Source organism: Cannabis sativa, chromosome X (assembly GCF_029168945.1).
Source record: "Cannabis sativa cultivar Pink pepper isolate KNU-18-1 chromosome X, ASM2916894v1, whole genome shotgun sequence".
Lineage (NCBI taxonomy): Eukaryota > Viridiplantae > Streptophyta > Magnoliopsida > Rosales > Cannabaceae > Cannabis > Cannabis sativa.
Window position 1 is genome coordinate 79,428,204 of NC_083610.1, and position 8,866 is coordinate 79,437,069.

Here is an 8,866-nt window from a genome sequence, read left to right on the forward strand (position 1 = left end):
CAGGTATTGTTAGACGTCTAAATGTATAAACTGAAATATATGTATATATATATAAAATGCGGAATAAACAAATATATACACTATATAACTTAAGGATCGAAATACCTCCAGCCATTGAATCTTTGAGCTTTAGTCCTACATAAGCTTGATCTGCAAAAGAAACCGATTGATGTGGGTAATCGGGCTTCCTCGCTCTCTCAACTCTCATTAGATGGAATTTTACTGTTATGAACAGAATGAGTGAGGAGCTCGGGGACCGAGACCCTATATTTATAGGTGAGATACTCCATCAGTATCTGTGCCACATTAATTGTCAGAATATTTTGACAATTAATTCAGGAAATCAAATCAGGTAATGAATATAGAAATCTGACCATATATAGAATATTACGTAATTGATTCTGTCTAGATTCAATGAACATAAAATATTCATTTATCAGAATCAATAATATTATTTTATTTCCTTAATTAGAAATATTCTAATATTCTCCCACTTGGTCAGCATTTAAACTAAAACATTCAAACCCAAACGTTTCTCATTATATAATAAACATACGAATCATAGCGACATGTCCTCATTATAAGTCGAGTATTATCTTCCATGTATTACGATATATTTATTATATAACAATGTACTTTATGTGGCAATGTACTTAAGTGAATAAACCCTAACCCTTATGTTTATTCAGGTCCTATTACGATAATTTTCTCAGATGAAATTAAGGTGCACATAAATATGAGAAAATATCGAAATTAGAGTTTCATTAAATAATTTTTGGTTGTACAAATAAAAAAACTGCATATGGGTTAACTGAATCCCATATTTACTTTATGATCCTTGAATTTGTGTTGCGGCATGCCTTTAGTCAAGGATCTATGCGATCACCCAATTCAGTTTGCGTGATTAATGACCACTTATCACGCCTTTTTATGGCTAAATACTTAATGTCGATATGCTAGCTTCGACCAGTACTTTATAGTTATTAGCCATAAATATTGTAGCTGAATTTATCGCAAAATTTTCTTAATGGCCTAATGAAACTGTAATTCTGAACTCTAGGCCTACTATGAAACTCTATAATACATCATACGAGATGTATCCTCAAAACAATAAATGAATCTGACTTCTATAGTGGAAATAACAATCAAGATTCTCTACAATATAACTTACTGGTAATCTTAAGGATGTAATAAAATATTGATTTACGTGAATCAATACAACCAGTGAAGTACGTTAGAATCTAATTGGTTAACTATATTTCCAGATGGTCAATTCATCTTAACAAAATATGTATGAATATAATTTTTAGTATCTTAAAGACACCTCATCACTTTGTATGAAGAATAGGGTGGTCTTAACTTTAGTTATTCTGATACTACTTAACGATCCTGAAACAAATGTAATGCAAAGTCTTATTCAGACTCTTAGGCATACATTAGGCTTCTAAAATAGAAGCAAATGAATGTTCTTAATTTATTCTCACTCCAGATCATTTTTTAGATGCTGGTTCGAGTTGAATTTATCACACTTAAAGATAAAAGTTATATCAGATGAATAATACATAATTTTATTTAATCAGAGATGTTGTGGCTACTCTCTAATTAATTAAAATTATATATGTTATTTATATGCATTATCTCAAAATAATAATTTGAGATATGAATTATTTCAACTTATATAGAAAACTTTTATCATCATTTGCAAGTAACATATTGTCTACGTATAAAACAAATATTACTCCCACTAACCTTCTGGTATGTAATTATTTCCATAATTCTCTTTTCAAGTTTAAATGAAAAGATGATATAATACCAATTTGTGAGATGTTTGTTTTAATCTATAGGTAGACACCTTAAGCTTGCATATGTTCACCACTATTAGAGGAAAATCTTTATGGCAATCTGTATATTCTCCTCTAGTTCACTGTTTGGAACTGATTAATGAATTGAAACGAGCAACAAATGCCAAGGTCTATAATAGAATCATTTATAAAAACAAGTGAGAATGTAAATCTCTTTTGTTATTGATTCTTAGTTCAAAATGAACTTCTTAGCAATGAATATTCTTTTATATCTTTATGTTTCTCAATGTTGCCTAATGAATATTATTGGTGAAAAAACTTATGCTTAATTAATGTTCTCCACCCCATTAGGCAACTTTACTAAAGATAAACTTTATTGCTCTTTAAGATATTCATTTCTTCATTCATGGCATATTGTACTACAACTTCAATTCTTTATCATTCTATAATTTAATTTGTGTCTCAAATTAATATTGTAGTTGAACTCTTATTGTACAAAATGTAATCACTAGAAAACATTGATCTTACTGTTCTAATAAGTCATCTTAAGGATGGACCAACAAACTCTTAAAAGAGCAAATGGTTCAATAACATGTTATTTTAGAAATTGTAAACAATTAATAAATAACATAACTTATTAGAATTTTACCAATGACTTGTATATTATTAATGATTAGTTATGAATTCTCAATAACCATTAATCTTAAGGGTTGTTGTGAATCATAATTAATCTAACACTTGAGGTGGAAGTTTGAGAAAATATGAATGATCTTTCTCGGAAACTAGGTTCCTAGATTGATCACTCTCACTGATCAAGTCAATTCTTAATTCCACAATTCTAGTGTTGTGAGATGGATAATAAAATATGTAACCCTTAAACCTTATAGCTTTTCAAATGAAATATGCTCATTTATGGTTTAGGGCCCAGATCTTTTCTTTAACAATTGTACTCTAACTATATATAGGTATTTATAAAATGTGTACATGTCATCAAGTCGGTTTTCAACCTTATCACAACTCAAAATATGTTTGAGAAACAACTTTGGTTAGAACACGATTCGATATGTACACCCCATTGTTGAGTATCAATAGACAAAGATTTAGGAAAGATTGGAGTTTGCTATGTAGGCTCCACCCCATGTCCAAAAAATGCTTAGTTTCTTAAATCTGTTACACACTATAATTTGGTTGTACCAAGCATATGTATCGGGCAATGAACCCATGCTTTTAAAGAAACTTTACAAATAGACTGGGAGTTTATCCATACTCACGAATTTTAATGTAGTATTCTCCATTTTATATTTGATCTCACTATCTTAATATGCAAAATGCACCATTTCTCTACTTAAGATTTAAATGTCTTTGAAACATATAAATCTATATTTTTGTAGAAATATTATTTATGTGAGTAATCGTTAAAAAGGAGATGCAAAATTTGAGTCCATGTCTTCAAAATTAATTGACTTGTATGATTTCTAATATGATAGAATTCTAGTATGCACCGATTTTGACTTGTTGGAATACATATTCTTAATGAAATTCACACAAGTTCTAAATAAAGTTAGTAAAATCAAGTGTAATGAAGATCCCCACAATTTACTAACATTTATTCTATTTATGTTCCATAATTTTTGGTGCTATAATGTAGAAGAATTCTTATTAATAACACATTTCTTATTGTCAGATTGAACTTGCATATCTTTATGAGTGACATCATTTTGTAGTAAAGACCTCTAAATGTATCTAAATCAAGTTTCAATAGAATCTTGGAACATAAAAGGTCTTTGCCAATTTTAAAACAAAGTCACTACTATATTGCTTGTTTCTTAAACTTCTAAATGTGAGAACTTATCTTGTCTATGGATAAGATTTGCTCACAGTTACTGACTTTCTTAGGTTTATTTGTAAACCTTGCAAGAAATTATGAATGTGGAATAACATTCTAAAATAATCCACTATGTGTAAATAATCACATTAACTATATTAGAATGAATTCATACACAATAAATTAAAATTTATTGGTGATAATAAAGTGTGATTTATTTTTCTTAATTATAGAGTAAAAACTGTACATTTTAGATGAAGTTATCAGAATAAATTTTGCAAATTTCTACTCGTACGGAAGAAATTTATGAATAGTGATGTAATAAAATTACATTTATAGTTTTGAGGTTTAAATGAATCATGTTTTTACCAATGAATAAACATGCTTAAATATGAAATCTTATTAAACAAAAATTGCCTGTGGGCTAAATTTTTTAATTTAATAAGATTAGATTTAGATGTAGATTATGATAGATTTACACAATTTATGAAAAACTTAAAGTTTAATATTTCTATCTTAATGAAAGGTATGAAACACTTAATTATTTATAAATGTTTCAAAATTTTATACTTTATGATAAAATTATTAAATTAAATCTACATAATTTCCTGTAGGATAAATTAAGAGAATTTAATTTAACATATTAATCATGTGAATATAATAAAATCCCTGTAGGGTAAGATTATTATGTTCACATAATTCATGTCCATTATGTGATCTTAATCCACTTAATATATATAATTTTATATAATTAAGGATGCTGTGGCTACTCCCTAATTATTTAAAATTATGTGGTTCACTAGACACCAAAGTATAAACTGAAGATTAAAATTTTACTAAATCCAAAATTGCCTGTGGGCTAAATTTTAAATTTAATAAAATTAGATGAACCTTATGATAGATTTAATTAAACAATTAGTTTAGGAAAATGAAGGTTTATTATCTATCTTTATTAAATTTGTGATAGCACTATTAAATTAAATCTCCATAACTCCCTGTGGGGTAAATTAAGAGAATTTAATTTAACATATATCCTAATTAATTATACAAATATAATAAAATCTCTGTAGGGTAAAATTATTATACCTATATAATTAATTACAAGTTATGTCCATTAAGGTGAATTTTAATTAATATATAATTTTATACAAATAAGGATGCTGTGGCTACTCCCTAATTATATAAAATTATATTTTCACTTTGACATTAGGTATTGGGCTATACCTAAAAGTAATTTCGTTATTAACATAATAAACAATCACTGAGATTAGTGCTCCTAGTGTGGTCGTCCGAAGATCATTAAAAACCGTTCTAGATATGAGCATTTGTCCCAGGTTCATGTTTTCTTATGTCAAACCACAAAATTACTTACGTTTTATTCATATTTTATTCATTTTATAAAATTTTATGAATATTTTATGAAGAATTTTATGAAGTTATATGAAACTTAATGTGCTAAATAAAATATTCAACCTATCTTAATGTTTGAATATTTCTAAATATATCTAGCACTATAAAAGGAATTTATGTATAGCATTTAAATCATACAAATCAAAATTAATTGTATTAAAAATAAATTTTCCAAATAAATACAAATTAAACAATTATTGTATGATAATAAATTAAATGCTTAATTCCATGATATATAATTAATTATGCATTTATAACCATATAATATTTTAAATATTTGCACTAATAATTAATTTGTATAAATAAGGTATATATACAAATTAGTACAATTAATTATATGAAATGAATTAAATGCAAAATTAAAGAATATACTTAATGGCAGATTTTTTTTTTCAACTTTTATTAATTTAAACAATAAATTACATAAATTTGGTAATAAATAATTAAACGCACAATTATTACATGCCTAAATAAATCATGTAATTAATTACCAATTTAAAACAAATTTCCATTTTCAATTTATACTAAATAACATATGAATTCTAAATATATGTATTAAATTAAAAATGGAAATTGAATGAATGTAATTTATTGACTAAAAATTAACACAAAATAGGAAAATAATTAATATTCCAAATAAATAAAAATTTGAAATTTTCCTTTTTTTTTTTTTTGAAAAAAAACTGCCCTGACCCAATCCCGAACAGGAAAACGAATTCCGACGATAAAAATTCATGGAATCACTCCCATTTGAATCTCCATGCATAAATAAAGAGATTCATGTCGGTTTTAGGCAATTAAAACACGTAAAAATTGGACTTTAATTTTAATAAAAAATTTCTAGTCCGTATGAGTTCTTAAAAAATTAATTTTCAAATTTCAATGATTTTTCACATGTTTAGATCGATCTATAATACTATATGAATATAGTGATGTATATAGAATTCGAAATAAACACCGAAAAAAGAAAAATGAAATAAAACAACCAACGGACCAAAAACTCCAATTTTTTTTTCCAAATGAATCTAAATGCAAAAATTAAGACATTCATATAGATTTCATGCATCGAAAACACGTAAAACAAAGACTTTAAAATCACCAAAAATTTTGGGTCTGATTTTTTTTTTTTTTTTTTGAGCTTTCTTTGTTTTTTCAAAAAGAGTTTTCATGCTTTAGAACAATCTCTATTAATATATGAATGTATTGATTCAGAATGTATAATGTATATATAAACATATATACATATATATATATACAGAAAATAAAATAATGTACCGTATGTATATATATAATCATGAAATGTATATATGTATATATTTATATATAGCATTTAGGTATATAAACAATATGATACAATGAATATATGAACATATATATATACAATATATATACCTAATAAAATGAAGAAAATATCTATATATATGTATAAACAGTATATGAATATATATATATAAACTGAATGTATATATAAACAGAATGTATATGAATATATATATAAACTGAATGTATATAGGTATATACGTATAAAAATGTATATATATAATATGAATATATATAATATGAATGTATATACGAACCCGAAAACGAATATATAATATATATATATATGAACACCGTATATGCGTATATATATATTAAACTCAAACTAAATCAAGGCAGAGATATATAATCCGCTCTGATACCAACTGTTAGACATCTAAATGTATAAACTGAAATATATGTATGTATATATAAAATGCGGAATAAACAAATATATACACTATATAACTTAAGGATCGAAATACCTCCAGCCATTGAATCTTTGAGCTTTAGTCCCACATAAGCTTGATCTGCAAAAGAAACCGATTGATGTGGGTAATCGGGCTTCCTCGCTCTCTCAACTCTCATTAGATGGAATTTTGCTGTTATGAACAGAATGAGTGAGGAGCTCGGGGACCGAGACCCTATATTTATAGGTGAGATACTCCATCAGTATCTGTGCCACATTAATTGTCAGAATATTTTGACAATTAATTCAGGAAATCAAATCAGGTAATGAATATAGAAATCTAACCATATATAGAATATTACGTAATTGATTCTGTCCAGATTCAATGAACATAAAATATTCATTTATCAGAATCAATAATATTATTTTATTTCCTTAATTAGAAATATTCTAATAGGTATCTGACCGTAAAATGTCAAGTTATTATTCACGTGTCATTTTCTTATTAGTAAATTTAAATTAATTTTTTTAAAAAAAAAATAAAAATTCATGACCTAGACCAATCAAAGATTGTCACGTGGCAATTTACTTAACACTTAACAACCAAGTACCTACAGAAGTTCTAAAATTATAACTTAAATATTATTACCGCCAAAAATTAAACTAAGGTATTTATTTACAATTGGGAGTTAAACTTAAATATTCATGCTACAAATTACTCAAGATAAAATTTCAAAACTTGCATTGTGTTAGTATTTAGCTATTTTTATTTATTTTTGATAGTTAACTGTGAAGCATTTAGTTGTCCATGTGTACATAGAGTATTATCTACATAGACGGGTACACTCTTATTTAGGCCTGTACAAAAAAATTTATAAACCGCCTAAACCGAATAACCCGCCCAAACCGAACCGAAAAAACCGATAAAAATTACAAACCGAAATAACCCGAAAAAATTACAAACCGCCCAATCTGTTAATTGGGCGGGTTGAAAATAGGTCTAACCCGCCCAATTAAACCGACCAACCCGATTTTGCACTTTTATTTTTTTTTTAAAACTTTTTAGTTTTTATTATATATAATATAAATGATTAAATATATAATAATATAAAGTTATATACTTAATTATTAGTTTTAAAGTCATATATATGGTATTGTACTTTGGTGGAATGTGATATTTTTAATTTATTTTTAAAAATTTTGTTAATTTTGACTTTAAAACTAAAAAAAAAAAAAAAATTGGCCGGTTTGGGCGGGTTAACCCGACCAAACCGTCCAAACCGTTGGTCGGTTTATAGATTTTTTTTTTTAAAATTGGACGGGTTGCACTTAAATTTTAGCAACCCGAACTTTAGATTGGGTTAGAAAATATATAGGATAAACCGCCCAAACCGACCGATGTACAGCCCTACTCTTAATGGGTAATATTAGAAAATTTTGAGTTTTTATGATTAATTTTTTTATTTAATTAGAAAAATTTCTCACTTTTACATTATATGGACTGTGATTGGTCCATCACCTGAAAAAAAATGATAAAAAAAAAGTTTTTCGGCAAAAAAGTGATAAAAAAAAGTTAAATTAGACTTAAATATTATCTCATATAAATATATTTTTGATATAGTGTAAAAAGATGTATTTTTTTATTCGCTATCGTACTAAAATTTAATGGTTTAATATTTTTAAAATTAATATATATAGTTAAATTTGTTTATTACCCATTAATGGGTATTACCCATTAAGAAGTATTCCCTACATAGACATATTTTACACATGATACAATATTATTGACCCACGTAAATAAATATTTAAAAATAAATTAATTTAAAATATAAAATGTATATAAATTAAAAAAAAAAAATTCTTTCTTTTTTACTTTTTTTTTTCTTATTTACAACTCTCTCTCTCCTAATTAGCTCCAACTCCCTCTTTCTCCTAGCTATTGTGGGTTCTGTCTCAGCTCAATTCCTTGAAAATTCTCTGTCGGGAATACTCGCAGTTGTGGCTCCACCAACCCCCACAACTCCCTCAGTGACGCCGCCGACAAATACTCAGCCACCACTAGCTCTGGTAGCCACTCCTCTTGCTTCATTAACACCACCAGTTGTCCGATCTCCTCCACCT